Source organism: Callospermophilus lateralis, chromosome Y, assembly GCF_048772815.1.
Source record: "Callospermophilus lateralis isolate mCalLat2 chromosome Y, mCalLat2.hap1, whole genome shotgun sequence".
Lineage (NCBI taxonomy): Eukaryota > Metazoa > Chordata > Mammalia > Rodentia > Sciuridae > Callospermophilus > Callospermophilus lateralis.
The window spans coordinates 8661425-8676629 of NC_135326.1; the positions used below are offsets into that span (position 1 = coordinate 8661425).

General features: G+C 53.9%; 1 long non-coding RNA gene across 1 annotated transcript in view; it reads right to left on the reverse strand.

Annotated features, from left to right (window-relative positions):
* Window positions 1-1258: 1258 nt before the first annotated feature.
* Window positions 1259-15205, reverse strand: part of LOC143639764 (uncharacterized) — a 31292-nt gene continuing 17345 nt past the window's right edge. Inside the window, exon 3 of the long non-coding RNA XR_013154791.1 lies at window positions 1259-1691. This is a non-coding gene — a long non-coding RNA (uncharacterized LOC143639764). The remainder of the gene's footprint in view (window positions 1692-15205) is intronic.

The following is a 15205-nucleotide window of genomic DNA, read 5'->3' on the forward strand; positions in this document are numbered from 1 at the left end:
TTATTCCCCTGCTGTATTAGTTTACTTTGGTTACTATAAGGAAACACCTGAGGCAGGTTACCTTTAAAAAGAAAACAGGTGTCTTTCGTTGAGTTTTGAAGGTTGGAAGTCCAAATACCATGGTGCAGGCTCTAGAGGGGGCACCTTGGCAGCATGACCTCATGGTGGGTGACGGGGGTCTCACAGTCCCTTCTGAGGACCTTACCCCAACTGACGAGAGACCTTCCTATTAGGCTCACCTCTGGGAGGACCCAGAGCTCCCACATCCTCACCCTGGGGACCAACTTTCCTAACCATGAAACTTTGGGAGGAAAGTCAGCCATGCCCTCTATTCTGGGGCAAGGTCAATATGTCGGGTTATGATGTCTTTTGGGGTAGCACAGCTGTTCTCCCCAACTTTCAGGAGCTCCCCGAACTGCCACACAGGATAGAGACATGGACACGAGGCCAGCCAGACCCTCCTTCCATTGCTGTGACAAAATACCTGAGGAGATGAACTTGTAAGGAGAAAAGGTTAATTCTGCTTCATGGTTTCAGAGGTTTCTGTCCATGGTCACTTGGTCTCCATGCTTTGCGCCTGGGACGAGGCAGAACATCATGGAGGGGGACACACGGTGGAGAGAGCGTGACAGGAAGCACGGAGAGGGGGGAAGGGCTGGGGCCCAATATGCCCTTCAAGGCAGGGCCCCATGGCCTGACTTCCTGCCCCCAGGCCCCAGCAGCCCCAGAGCAGGGGCCGTGCCTTCAACCTACAGCACTGGCAGCACATTTCAGACCCGAACCACAACTGCACGAAAGAGCCAGCTCCTACGTCTCTGCAGGAGCCCCGTGTGAGCGTGCATGGTGACTCTGTGTGGGTGAGGGACGGTGGTCCTCATGGGCCTGCCCCTCTGTCGACCTGCAAATCCTGACCTGGTCCTCCAGGGGCCTCTGCAAGGTGGGCCAGCGCCCAGTAACAGAGCCCACAGAACGGCCTGAGCACACACCGGCTCTGCGTCCACACTCCTTCCCACAAAGACCTCAGTCCTACTGGGTCAGTGCACACCCTGAGCACCCCACTGTGACCCACCATGTCTTCAAAGACGCTACCTCCACAGACGGTCACAACCAGAGGTCCTGGGAACTGGGTTGTCGACATACTAATTTTTATGGAGGATATAATTCATCCCATATGAGTCTCCTGGCTGAAACGGGGGTGTGTGTCTGCGTTCAAGTATTTATCGCACAAAATGGTACAGCCATCATATATGATGCGTGGTCAGTTTATTCTTTATTAAATAAAGAGAAAGAAAGGAACAAAGTCACCTCCCTGTTATCCTCAGGGCAGAAATGAGTCTTAACATGTGTTTCTGTATTTCACTATAAGCAAGACGTCTCCTGACCCTTCCGGCCAGCGCAGGTTCTCGCAGAGTTTAAGAAAGGTCATCCCGGTTTCCTCACAAATTTCCCAAAGGGCCCGACCTCAGGACAGCAAGCCCTGTCCCCAACATGATCCCGGCAGGCGCTGCCTTTGAGGCCCGGGCTCTCCCGAGGTTCCCTAGGCTCTGGCCACAGTGCTGCTGTCCACACACCACCTGACGGTGGCTGGCGGTTCCTGGTCTAGCGGCGTCACCCTGGGGGTGATGTCACCACGTTGTCACCCCACTGGCCACCAAGGCGCATCTGCTTCTTCTCTTGCCTCCTGTAGCTACCTGCAGTTTGGGGAAAGAGTCTCCTTTTAAATCAAGGATTTGTTAAGTGCATTCTGAAAACCAGGTCCACCTCCCTGCTCCCCCTCTCCTCCACTCCCCCTCCTCCCCCTCCTCCCCCTCCCCCTTCCCCATCGTCCTCCTCCCCCTCCCCCTTCCCCATCGTCCTCCTCCCCCTCCCCCATCCTCTTCCACTTGTTCCTCTTCCTTTGGATGAAGAAACCCTAAACTGCCTCCTGAAATCAACTCCACTCTCTCCTCCTCCTCTTCCTTCTTTAAGTGGATTCTTTTTACCTTTTTCAATGGTTGAGCACATGGTCTAAAGATCCATCACACAGAGACCCTGGGTGCCCCTGCCGGGTGGAGTGGTGTGGGACCACACCGCGGCCTCTCCTCGGGTCTCCGTGTTTCCCCACCAGGGGGCAGAGCTGAGGCGGAGCTGCAGGGCAGGAGGGTCTGGCTGCAGCAGTTAGGAAAAGGGCCCCGCCCTCCGCCCCCACCTCCATCTGGGAGGAGGGAAGACTTCCCAGGGGCTGAGCCCGTCTTTGGGTATGCAAAGCCACCCTCAGGTCCCCTCCCCCAGTAAAACCTGAGGAGTCTGAGGAGCCAGCCTCCCCCAGGCGCTCACAAATGGCCTCTTTCTTCCTTCCTCCAGCCCAGCTTTGGCAATGCTCGCTGGATCTGGAGAGTGATGACTGGGCTTCATCCCGGGAGAGGGCTGAGCTGCCCAAGGACCAGCCAGGGCCACACAGGGTCAGACTTCCCAAACACCCAGCAAGCAGGAGCGGGCCACCAGGAGACAGGGGGATGGGGGCGGGGAGGGCGGAGGTGCAGAGGAGCAAGGCAGCACTCCAGCAGACACCAGAACCTACTGCAGCTACCCCACAGCAGGAGGCCAGGAGGCCCACAGCCAGCCAGGACAGTGGGGACATGACATTAGGGCAATAATTCTAACACCGGGCCCACTACTGACCCCCATGTGCTTCCTCTTTTAAAAAGCTGTTCACCTGCAGCCCTGCAGGCCAACGGGAGGTGCTGCGTTCCCAGCAAAACCACCCGTGTCTGCAGGAGACACGGAGGTCCACCATCAGACGAGAACACGGGGACCCTGGAGGAGGTGCCACAGCGGAGCCCTGGGGGTTCTGAATGCAGCCCCTGCCGCTGGGCCAGCTAACTTTTACAACAGACGCGTTTCTCCTCCCCTCTCCCTCTCCTCCTGACCCCTCCCCTTCCCTAATCTCAGGGCCTCTTCCCATCCCAGGCAGAGCTGTCCACCCTGAGTCACACCCTCCCCAGGAACAGTCTTCCAGACTGTGGGGATGGCACCAGGTGACCTCAGAGACGACTGTCACCCACATCAAGAAGGGCAACCCCAACTGAGAACCTGGGGCGCGCTGCCTCTCAGTCACCCCTTCAAAAGCCCCTCCCCGCTCCTGCTCACAGCCACAGCCTCTGGGACAGGAGTCCCCTGGGTCTCTCCTTTGCTAGCAAAGCAATGAACTTTCTTTTCTTTTTCTCAGAACTGTGTCCTTGTTACTGGATTGGCCCTGGGGACAAGGACTGAGCTTTTGGCAACAGAGGGACTTTTGTGACCCTGGCAAAGACCAGATCCCAGAACAGGTTCCAATGAGAATCAGTCAGTAGGGGCCAAGGGGACCTAGAGTGGCCATGGCAGGGGGGACCAGAAAGTCTGATGTCACCCTGCTGTCAGTCAAAAAGTCAAGGGTGGTCAAGGGTGGTCCTGGGCAGGACCCTCTGGAAACTTCTCTGAGATCCCCCAATAGAACTGGAGTGTAGAGAGCCCCGTCCCCAGCCCTATTCTGTATTTCACTTAGAGACAGGGTCTCCCTGAGTTGCTCAGGGCCTCGCTTTGGCTGAGGCTGGCTTTGAACTCACGATCCTCCTGCCTCAGCCTCAGAGCCCAGCAGCTGGAATTACAGGCACCCGGCTCACCCTACCAATTCCCATGAAGAAATCTCAGAAGAAAGAGAAATGTAAGCCCAGATACAGACAGGATTGGTATATGGCCCCTCATGAAAAGGAATAACACGGAAAACAGTTCGACTTAATTCATGAACATTGTCTCTTCCCATGTTGCTGAGATCTAAATATTTAAAGTCACAGTAAATGTCTTTATAGAATCTCTTGGGGAAAACATGGGAATTCTCATATATTTGAGCTTCATGACAAACAAGGTTAAAGTCTAAGAAAACATCACTTTTTTTTCTTATTAAATAGTTAAGTGTTGGGGGCTAGGGATCCAGCTCAGTTGACAGAGCGCTTGCCTCGCTTGCACAAGGCCTTGGGTTCAATCCCCAGCACCACTTAAAGGGAGGACTCCACCTTTCCACTTTATAAGACCTTCAGTCGCTTGCGTTTTAGTGGGGGGTACGCAAAACCAGGTAGAAAGGAGCGCTAAGAAACGCATTTGCAATATTTTTATTTCCATAAATGTCACGCTTAAACCATTAGAATATATCTTACCAATGTGCCGATTCAGGAGCTTCCCTGAAAATCCTTCTCCAGTATTTGTTCCTCCTGGCTGCGCTGCAGAGCTGACACCACAGGGCCTCGGAGGCTGCACGGTGCTGACTGGGTCTTGTGGACGCACAGATGATGTGATTCCTTCTGTTAGCTCAGGCCTCCCTGGCCCGGTTGTCACCAGCCAAACCCCCAATTCCTGTGCCTAGGACGAGTCCAGATGCTCCCAACAATCAGCAGCATTCTTCGGCTGGCAGCTCAAGAGACGGTGACACCATCTTTATTCACCCCTTTGGGAAACCAATTATGTCCCTTTGAACAGTGCCCTGCGCCTTCCAGTCTCTGTCATGTGCCAGGAGAGAGAGAGCTCAGTCTCACTGTGCCTTGAAAAACCATCACAGAATTCCGGATCCAGAAACATCACAGTTCAGGGAGAGCAGAGGACACGGGTCCTGAATCCCACTACAGCCTCTTCTTTGAAGACATCCTGGACTCAGGGATCAGACATTCGTCTTTGGATCTTTTGAGGACAGTCTATTACACTTTTCTAATTTCATTCTCCTCTCTTTATTCACAAACAAGGGTGCTATTTTGTGTTGGTGGATTTCTCAGCCTCTATTAAGCAGCCATGTCTAAGGAGTTACTCCTGTGTTGGCAAAGGGAGAGGAGAACCAGGAGCAGGGGGTTCTATCTGGTGTGTCTCCCGTGTGCCTAACACGCGTTCTCTTAAATCAGCTCACACTTGCGGCTTAACACCTAAGAGTCACAAAAGATAAAACCCATAAATTCTGTAGAATTAAATGAGATTCCGGAGGGAAACCTTCTCTCTTTCAAAACTGGCAGCTCAGCTCCGTTCCCACAATGGACTCCAGTTGCGATTTGGAGGGCTCATGTTTTCTGGCTGATTGACACATTCAGAGATTAGCCAAGGGCAAATCTGAAAGCAAACCAGGAGTGGGCCCTGGCCAGTGCCTTCCTGGAAGGCCACATCACAGCCGCGAGCTTCATTCCAACACATGGGTTTAAGGCAACGTGCTGCCTGAGCCAGACTCCAACAGAGGTCTCTGGCGCTGGACGGAAACCCGCGGGGATCGTTTCCAGGACACGGAACTCCTAAGATGGCCCAGCAGGCCTGGCAACACTTTATATGTGTTTGAGCAAAAAAGGCTTTGTTTTTAACCGGATGGGCGTGAACGCTGGTGCGTAGGTCAGTGCGAACCGCGGGACTCCTGAGTCTCCCACGTGTCTCTGAGCATGTGCCACCATGGGACAGCATACTGTGCCCTGTCACGTTGGCCGGACGTCCTGTTCACAGGATGGCTCCCGTAAGCAGAAGATACGATTCTGCTCCAGTTTCTCATCTGTGGGACAATCTATTTTCATTCCTATCCTAAAGACCCCATAAGCTGCAGATGATGATGACCAGCCCCTTTTAACACACCTGAGCTGATCTCATGGGTTTACCCTCCTCTGGGTCAGAAGCCTCTGAAACCACTGAGCGGTTCAGGAGGGACGCTTTCTGCCGGGCCACGTTCCTGCCGTGACCTCTCGGGTGGAAGACTCCGTGTCTATTACGCGACTGGCGTCTCCCGTGACCCAGGGTTTCCTCGGCAGCCGCGGAGCCTCTCTGCACAGCACATCGTCTGAGGTTTGTGGCAGGACACACTCCCCCGGCCTCAATCCTGCGGGCCTTCAGAAGGGGTTCGCCAGCAGAAGGCAGGAGAAGGGCTGAGCGGGGTGCAGAGGCCAAGAGCAGCCTCCTCCTGCCTCCTGCCTCCCCCTCCTCCTCTCCTGAACTGACGCAGACAACAGGGCCACGTGCCGTGATCACCCCCTCCCCCAGGTCTCCGCAGCCATTCATTCTGCAGGAGGGCGACCTTCCTCATCAGTAGCACTGCGTCAGGACCTCGATTCCAGAGGCTTCAGAACAAGGCCAGGACTTCACGCCCTGGACAGTGCCTGAGAGAGGCCAGAGGACAGCGCTCCTCACGGTGGCTCAAGAGCAACCTTGGCCGCAGGCAGAGTGGCCATCCCCAGGGAAGAGGGACAGCTGCTTCTGGCAGGTCTTGCCCTACCTCCTGTGTCCCCCGGACGGTGGTCCTGGGAGCTGCTTCCCTCCAGCACTCCCAACTGACAACCCCTCCCCCCCCAGGACCACGTGACCCCAAGGCCAAGGCACCCACTCCTGGGACGGGGCTCTGTAAACCACCCCATCCCTCCTCGCCCTCTCTCCACCCCCTCCTGCCCTGCAGGCCACACACAGCTGTCTGTACTGCAACCACTGACACTGCCTGATACCTCCTGCCCTGTCCCCAAGGCTGCCAAGTCCCTGCCAGCTGATGCACATTAAGGCAGGTAGCTGGGGAGGGCCAAGCGCTCCCTGGAAGTGACCGTTTCCTGTCACTTTAGCCCCTCAGAACTGCTGTCATATCTTCTACACATTCCACTCACCGCAGGAACTTTCCAATGTTGCTACCATCTATCTTCCTAAAATGGAATTCTTCCTTAAATATCATTTCATGAAATTCGAAAGAGAGAGAGCAAATACTCAAGGATTCCTCGGGAAAAGAGCTCGGAAAGCTCAGATAAGACAAGCAAACTGAACACTGAGGTGTCTGCGATGTCTTTTTATTCAAGGACAAATCTGATCACTTATAAAAAGAGTTCCAATCTCCATTACCCATTAAACCTAGGAAAGCCTTAAACATTATTGTCCTGCGACCAAATGGCACATTACAGGAAAAGAAATTACATTTAGTTTTACTATTTGAGGCATCTGAATTACTATTCAAGGAGTACTTAATTTCTTATGAATAAAGTTCTAAAAGAAAAATGTATATACCCTGCTATTTAATGCAAGGACTACAGACTTTTATGGCGTCGGTAAATCAGCCTTGAGCCCTGCGGCTGACTGCATCCTTCCACACGCTGGCCCTCTGAGGAGCTTCCGCAGCCCCTGCAGGAGGGGGCCTGGGAGCACCAGCTCTGCACAGGTGACTTCGCCCAAGGTCCTGCGTGCACACAAGCTTGCAGACCAAGATCACAAGCCCAACTTCAAAACCTTGTACCCTTTCGCGTGCATCATGGAACTAATCTGCAAAGACTTTGTCCTGCAGTGAATACGTGAGACCTGATTCTGTCACTGTACATACTGCTGTATCATTTTTAAGCTCATGGAATGTTTATCAGTAGGATAAACAATGATGGCCAGTCCCCTTGTATTTCCAGGGTAAATATGTGCTGATGGGTTAGTTCTATGCTGGATTTTGTGTGTGATCTACTGTGTAACCAGAGGCCGATTCTGGCCTCCTCACCATCTACCAGGACGTCAGGAACTGGGGCTGATGCTGCCTGTTGGCCCAACTACAGACCAGACAGCAGGCAAGGGCGGGCTGAGTGCCTGCACAGTCAGGCCAGGGCCGCGGGCACCGGGGACATCCACCCAGGCCAGGCAGCCTGCTGCTGCAGGACCGGCCACCCTCGGCACTGCCCGTGGGAGGAGGCTGCTCAGCTTCACCCACCCTGGAGGACGCGCCAGGCCGCATTAACAGTCTCCTCGGAAATCCTGTCTCAAATATGGGAACAGGGCCTTGGGGCCAGCGACAGAGACGGAGGAGCTTCTCCTGAATTCTACCTAGCCCCGTGCTGGGTGTGGAGATGATCATCTGTCACAATGTCACAGAATTTACACTCAGTGAGTCCCTGCGCTCCAATGCTGGAGATGACTTAGGTCCCTGCCCTGCATCCGTCGTCCCTCACAGAAGCCATCTGTCACTCGGAGCCTGGCTCCTGAAACCCCACACAGGGGCGTCGTGGGGCCATGCTCAAGCACACTCGTCCCCTCCTCTTGACACTGCCAGGTCCTCTCCTGTAGCAGCTGTCCCCTGCACGTCTCCGGTGGCCTGCAGCGTGCTTTGGCATAAGTGGGAGTACCGCACGGGGTTCTGCCTACCGCACAAGAACCCCAGCAAGAACGGACAGGAAGCCGTGTGCATTTGCATATACCTATGTGTATATGGAAATGCATGTGAGTATGACTATATGTGCATGAACATATATGTGCACATTTACCCGCATGTGCTTTGTGTCTGTGTATATTTCCCACCTTCTGGCTGGGATGCAAATATTTTCTCAAAGTTGTGCCCTTTATCAACTGCTCTTAGGTAAGGATTAGGTGAGCAAAGTTAGTAGTCAGAGAAAAACATGTCACCCGTGAACAGGTAAAACCCAGAATCACAGCTCTCTGCAGCTAATGATCTCAACGGCAGTATTTAAGCGCTCGCTCCCCCTTCCACGTGTTTTCTGCTAAATGACAGGCTTTGTTTTCCAACTGAACATCTTCAAAAGTTTACAGGATTTATTTGCAAAACAAATGTTATGAAAGACCTAAATATAGGAAACTCTTAAGAGACAGTACGTTTTATCAAATAGATGAGACGGAGTCTTTATAAGGAGAAAAATAAAAATGAACCAGGTCACTCATAACTGCGTTTTTGTTTTGTTGTTGTTTTTTAAGTTTGGGGAATGCTCAGGAAAACAAGTGAAAACCGAGGATGAGATGTCACCCAACCTGATCAGGGTGGACACTCCCCAGAATTCCCAGGTGGACGCACGCCCCAAGATGCAGCAAGCCGACCGGAAACGTCATCTCATGATTGCTCAGTGTGACACGCACCGTGGCTTAAGGAGTGTCATGGAAAGACAACGAGGTGCTTGTGAAAGTATCATGGGACACGCCTGTGTCAGGGGAGTCAGGCAAAAGGGGAAAAAGCAGGAAAACATCTGCAGGAAAACAAAGCCAGAAACACGGCCGGGCAGCGTTCAAGGAGCACAGGCGAGGGCCACTAGAAAGCAGCAGCGGGTGCAATGACAAACAGGCCCTGCAGGGACAGCGTTCGGGTAGCAAGAACTCACCACCTTGACTTGTTACCTTGCAGGAAATGAAATAGAGGTGCTTTCCTGAAATGGAGGAATATTTCAGTGTCTTCTCAGTGCCAAATAAAACAAAGACATCAGAGGGAAAGACAGGAATCAGAGGCCAGGGCCAGGAGCCCTTGCCCTGCAGGGTGCTGCTGCTGCTGCTGCCCAGGTGGTCACATGAGCTGCAGGGACAAACCACCCGCCAAGGGTCCCAGCCCAGTGTGGAGAACAGCAGGTCGCACCCCGCTGCAAGTCACATGTGCAGATTTCAGGAGGTCTGCACCCACGGAGACTGAGCTCTTTTGGTTTTCTTCCACCAGCACCCCAACTACTGTCTCTGAGGAGCTCTCCTGGGGAAGGCCAGCAAGCAAGAGCTGAAGCCTCTGCACAGGCTGGGGGGCTTCCTGAGGCCCAGGAGGGAGCCCTGTCCCACAGCTGGCCGGCGCTGCAGCCCCGGTGGAAGGAAGCTGGCCCTGCAGAGCCTCCAAAGAGTCACTCTGCAGAGCTGAGAACCAGGTCCAGGGCCAAGCACTGCCCCTCAGTGTCCTTGGCCTCTCACTTTGTTTTTAGGATGGACACACTCACACACACACACACACACACACACACACAGAAGTTCCCAAAGTTGTCTCCTGTTGGAAGCACCTTAATGAGCTGTGAAAGATGAACCATCTACGCAGGCGGGCACAGGCCATCAGAATTATCCACTGCACAAAATGACAGGAAGTGGGGGGAAGAGGAGGGAGGAGGAGGAGGAGGAGGAGGAGGAGGAGGGAGGGGTGGGAGGAGGAAGAGGAGGAGGGAGGAGTACGGGGAGGGAGGAGGAAGAGGACGGAGGAAGAGGAGGAGAGAGGAGGAGGAGGAAGAGGAGGAGGAGGAGGGAGGAGTACAGGGACAGAGGGGGAGGAGGAGGGGGGAGGAGGAGGAGGAGGAGGAGGAAGGGGTGGGAGGAGGAAGAGGAGGAGAGAGGAGAAGGAGGAAGAGGAGGAGGAGGAAGAGGAGGAGGAGGAGGGAGGAGTACAGGGACAGAGGGGGAGGAGGAGGGGGGAGGAGGAGGGGGGAGGAGGAGGAAGAAGGGGTGGGAGGAGGAAGAGGAGGAGGAAGAGGAGGAGAGAGGAGGAGGAGGAAGAGGAGGAGGAGGAGGAGGAGGGAGGAGTACAGGGACAGAGGGGGAGGAGGAGGGGGAGGAGGAGGAGGGAGGGGGAGGAGGGAGGGGAAGGGGAGGGGGAGGAGGGAGGGGGAGGAAGAGGAGGGAGAAGGATGGAGGGGGGAGGACGAGGAGGAGGGAGACGAGGGAGGGGAGGGGGAGGACGAGGAGGAGGAGGGAGATGGGGGAGGAGGAGGAGGAGAACCAGGAGGAACAGGAGGAGGACTTGAAGAAGCGGGAAGAGGGAGAAAGGAGGAGGGAAAGTAAGAGGAGCAGGAACAGGAGGAGGAGAAAGAAAGAGGAAGAGGAGGGGGTGGAAAGAGGAAAAGTAAACGAAAATGAAAAAGAAAGTTACAATGGCAATAATCAGCTACACACACACACACATATATCAAAGTGTATATGCATACATGCATACACGTGTGTGTGTGTAAAGTGCAGTGAAATATGTTAGGTGCCTAAATAATATTATGCCTTTATTTTTTTTTTTTTGGTACCAGGGACTGAACCCAGGGGTGCTTAACCACTGAGCCACATCCCTTTGTTATTTAGAGCTTAGGGCCTTGCTAGGTTGCTCAGGGCCGAAGTTGCTGAGGCTGGCTTTGAACTTGAGATTCCCCTGCCTCAGCCTCCCGAGCCGCTGGGATTACAGGTGTGTGCCACGGCGCCTGGCACCTTTACGATTCTTTTCTACCTTATGTTCATAAAGTGTCTTCCAATGATCTCGTAAAACTGTGAAACGAGACATCACGTTTTACAAATGAAGGAACTGTACTCTAGGGAACATGACTGTGTCACATCTCTGACTGAAGACAGCACCAAGAGGCCAACTTCAGCTGCCAAAAGCCAGCCTTGGTTTGCACTGAACCCCCGCACTCCCCAACTGCTCAGGCGGATCCCGCCCAGCACTGCACAGTGACAGCCCTCACTGCCACAGAACGTCTCCCTCCTGGTGAAGGGCTACGGGACAAGGCCTAAGGAACCTGACTAGCACTCTGTTAAACCTGGGTGGTGAGAGGCACGAACTCATTTACCAGGTATCGAAAGCTCACGAACAGACAGGCTTTTGTAGAAACAAGCATCCAACACTTGAGATCAAACATGATGGACGCAGATGCTCCCCAGGGCCTTCCCTGCTCCTCTTCTTCCTCTGCTCCTCCTCCCCCTTCCCCCATCTCCTCCCGCTTCCTGCTCTTCCATGTTAAAACAACTGCACAGCGTCATGATCTCCCCGACAACCATCCCCGGGAAGACCAAGGCCAAGACCCGTGTCCAGGGGCACAGTGAGGGGAGGGAGGGCCAGGAGGAACTTGACGGAGGCTACACTGGGAGGCCGAGGAAACCTGGCTCAGCAGAAGCTCCGGGGACACGCTGGTCCTCCAGTGCCCGTGACCTGCCCCAGTCGTGACGAGCTCAGGGATGCCCTAGCTTGAGAGACTGCAGAGGACACAGTGCAGGATGCTCCTTGATGCTGGGACCTGTGGTGCTGTGACAGTGGCTATCACACCCAAAGCAAGGCTGCGAGACACAAGTTCAAAGCCAGCCTCAGCAAAAGCAAGGCACTAAGCAACCCAGTGAGACCCTGTCTCTAAATAAAATATTTCAAAAAATGGCTGAGGATGTGACTCATTGGTTAAACACCCCTGAGTTCAATCCCTGTTTCCAAAAATAAAAAATTAAAAAACGAATTCATCAGTCGTGTTTTATCAAAATGCAGTTACCATCTTTGGCTGGTGGAGATTCTGTGCAGCTGTGACATAAACATCTGGGCAGGGGGGAGAGACAGGGCCTGTGATTGCAGTTACGGCGCTGTGCTCTGCTTAGGACGGGGCTTAATGAGACTTGTGAGGGGGCAGGTTTTGTGCCCAGACAGGGGCGGCAAGAGTCAGAGCCCACCCCACACAGCAGCTGCCACCACGTGTGCAGGGTGGGTACGAGTGACACCTTACACGCTCTGATCTCAAGAGGCAGGGATGTCAATTCCTGTCAATTTGCACAGACAAACCAAGAGCCTGAGAGCGTCACCACACACTGCAGCACACGTGTCTGTCGAGCTGTCTGGAATCCTGCAGGAAGCACAGCAAGTCGACCTATGGAGCCGGCCTAGGGACAGCAGATGGGCCACGATTCCAGACGATTCCAGCTACAGCGTGTGGACTCTGTGGCAGTGTGAAGCCAAACATGTTCAGCAGAGGCCCTGCCTGGGATTTTGGATCTGCATCTTTTCCCAGAGGAAAGAGTGACAGGTGTTACCCTCCTCTGCCCCAGGCGGCCACGCGGTCACTAAGGGAGACCCAGGCACTCCAGGTGGGCTGCGCTGCTACGCTGGGAGGTTCCGCAGGTGATCTGCTTTTAGTATTTTCACCTGGGACATCTTCAATTTGTGACAGACTGCAACCCCGCCCCACGCAGACGCAGGAAAGAACACTGGCGATGGTCCCGAGATCAGCAGACACAAGTGCCTGGTCACTGACAGCTAGGTTTCTCAGGACGTCGCCTCTCTGCCGAATACCCAGAGTCTGGAGCTACCTATGGATTTCTGGGTGTGGCACTCCCTTGGGACTGCACAGCAATGCTGACTCTGACCTCCCCGCTGCACAAAGGGCACAGGCTGGCACCATCACCACCGCCGCGGGAAGCTGTACCGGGCACACCTTCGCAAATTAACGGAACGTGCCAATGTCCTCGTCCTTTTCAAATCTGGACTTGATCCTGTCACGGCTACACAGGGTACGCTGGAGGGAAGAGATGACGTATCATCTGTAAGTTGTAGAGTATGGGTCGTTCTCAGGACTGTCTTCAAAAGGGATGATGGAGGGCTTTAAATATCCTCTGTCCTTCCTCAAGCAGAGCGGTAACAAGAAAGGACAGACACAGGGCAGGAAGATGCGTCAGGCCCCTTCGCGGGCCTTCCCAGGACTAGCTTCAGTTTTTGAGATCTGCATTCCTCTAATTGGGTCTTTCTGGATCAACAGGCCCCTGTAAGTGAGCTCTCTGTTGCCGTAACAAATACCTCTCCAAAATTGTGTTGTTGGGAGCAACGCAGTCCCCATTAGTCTAAAAAATAAAAATTAAAAAAAAAAAAATGTTGGTGGGCTGGGGGGCTGGGGGGGGGGGGCTGGAGGCAGCCTGTCTGATGGGCTCTGGGGACTCGCGGAGGCTCCTGGCAGATTTCTCTATCATATGCTAGTTTGGCTTCCAAAAGGACGAGTTCCAATCATCTTGTAAACCAGCAAAAGCCAGAGCAAAACACCTCCGTGATGTATAGACGGTAACAAGATTAAAGGGATTGATTTATCCTTGGAGAAAAATCCCCAAAGCCGTCCGTAAACATTACAAATTGTGAAGGCGCAGGGACTGGTGTGGTTATAAAACTTCCCTACTCCCACGATAATTGCATAACTTTATCAATCTGAGCCCTGCGCTGCTGTGTACATGACATTGCTCTTGATTAATACGCCAACCGAGTGTCTCGGGGCCATCTGGCATTTTATGGATAGGCACAACTGAACTCAGCCAGGTGGTTTATACTCTCTGCAACACACACTCGGAGAGCAGTGGCTGCTGGGTAGTACAAGAAAAGCATCCTCCTGTCCCGCGACCAACACTATGTTCTGTTTTCCTTCTTGGCCCCTCTCCCTCTACCACACAGGTGAGGCCACGGCTCAGAAGTGGGCACTCTGGGTAAGGAAAACGTGTGGACGGTCTCACAGACCTGGGAAGGCTTCCGCACAGCTGACCACAGTCTTTCTGGAAAGGCTGTCAATCAATCACCCGGAGGCAGTGATGCCTGCATTCGTAGCTCATGTTATTTTATTTATTTTTTATTTTTTGGGGGGTGTTCTCTGACGTTCACTCACTCACACCATGAGCCACAATTTTCCAGGACTTCTTAAAATCTCCCAGTAGGTCACCCTGGGCTGACCCCATCATCCGGCTGCTCCTACGGAGCCCTGGCTGCTTCTGTTCACAGCATCCCACGGGATGAGCCTGCACGTGCACTCGGCCTCCTCCACAGGCATTAAGGCGCACTGATGGGCGGGAGCAGAGGGGAGGGTGAGCCCTTCCGGCTCCTTCCAGCAGGGACAGCAGGGGCTGACCCTCTCCAGCCAGGAAGGACTGAGCGTCTTGCTCACAGGGAACAGCGTTTACCCGTTCGGGTGTTGGCCCAGACACTGACTAGACATGAGCACCTTGGGATGTGGATCAGAGGGTCGAGAGGCTTCATGAATTCAACTGGGGCTCTAGTATACGCAGGGTGTGTTCATTCCTTTGCTAAGTGAAGAAAATGCAAATCTAAGTCTGCCCTGCTTTCTGCTCTCAGCCTAGTAACAGGATAGACGTGCCAACAAATCATCCAGCACCACGTGCTCCGGATCACACCCGAGGAACGGAGCCGTGAGAAGACAGAAGACAGGCTGCAGCAGGACCTGCAAGGATCGGGGACACCTGAAGGGCATGCCGGGTCTGTTTCAGGCGTCCCATTTCCTCAGTGTCCAGGGAAATGAGTGGGCCTCCCTTTTTTAAATCAAGTAACTATAGGAGCACAGGAGTCCTTTAGCAAATAACCAGGTTCCCCTGTGATAGAGAAGCCACTGCACGGCCATAAGAGTCGCCCATCATCCCTAGGGTGCCGCAGTTCTGAGAACCAGAGAGTCTCGGTGCCGTCTGCAAAAGCTCTCGGAGACTTCCTAGTACACCCTCCGCCCTCCAGACCAACCTCTGGGGTTCCGCAAGACAGCTCTGAGCCAGACCGGCAAACACTCCAGGCTCCTGCAAGGCTCGGAACTGGACTTTCCAGTGATGACGCAGACCCTGGGTTCCACCAGCAGGCAAGGCCACTTACTGGTGCTGGGTGGCATGAACTTTTGCTGTGCTGGGTTTATTCTGGTGGGTCTGAACGCACGTCTCTGTTTCTTGAGACCTTCGTTTCTGGCTCATGCTGAACAACACGTTGCCTGAGGTTCAT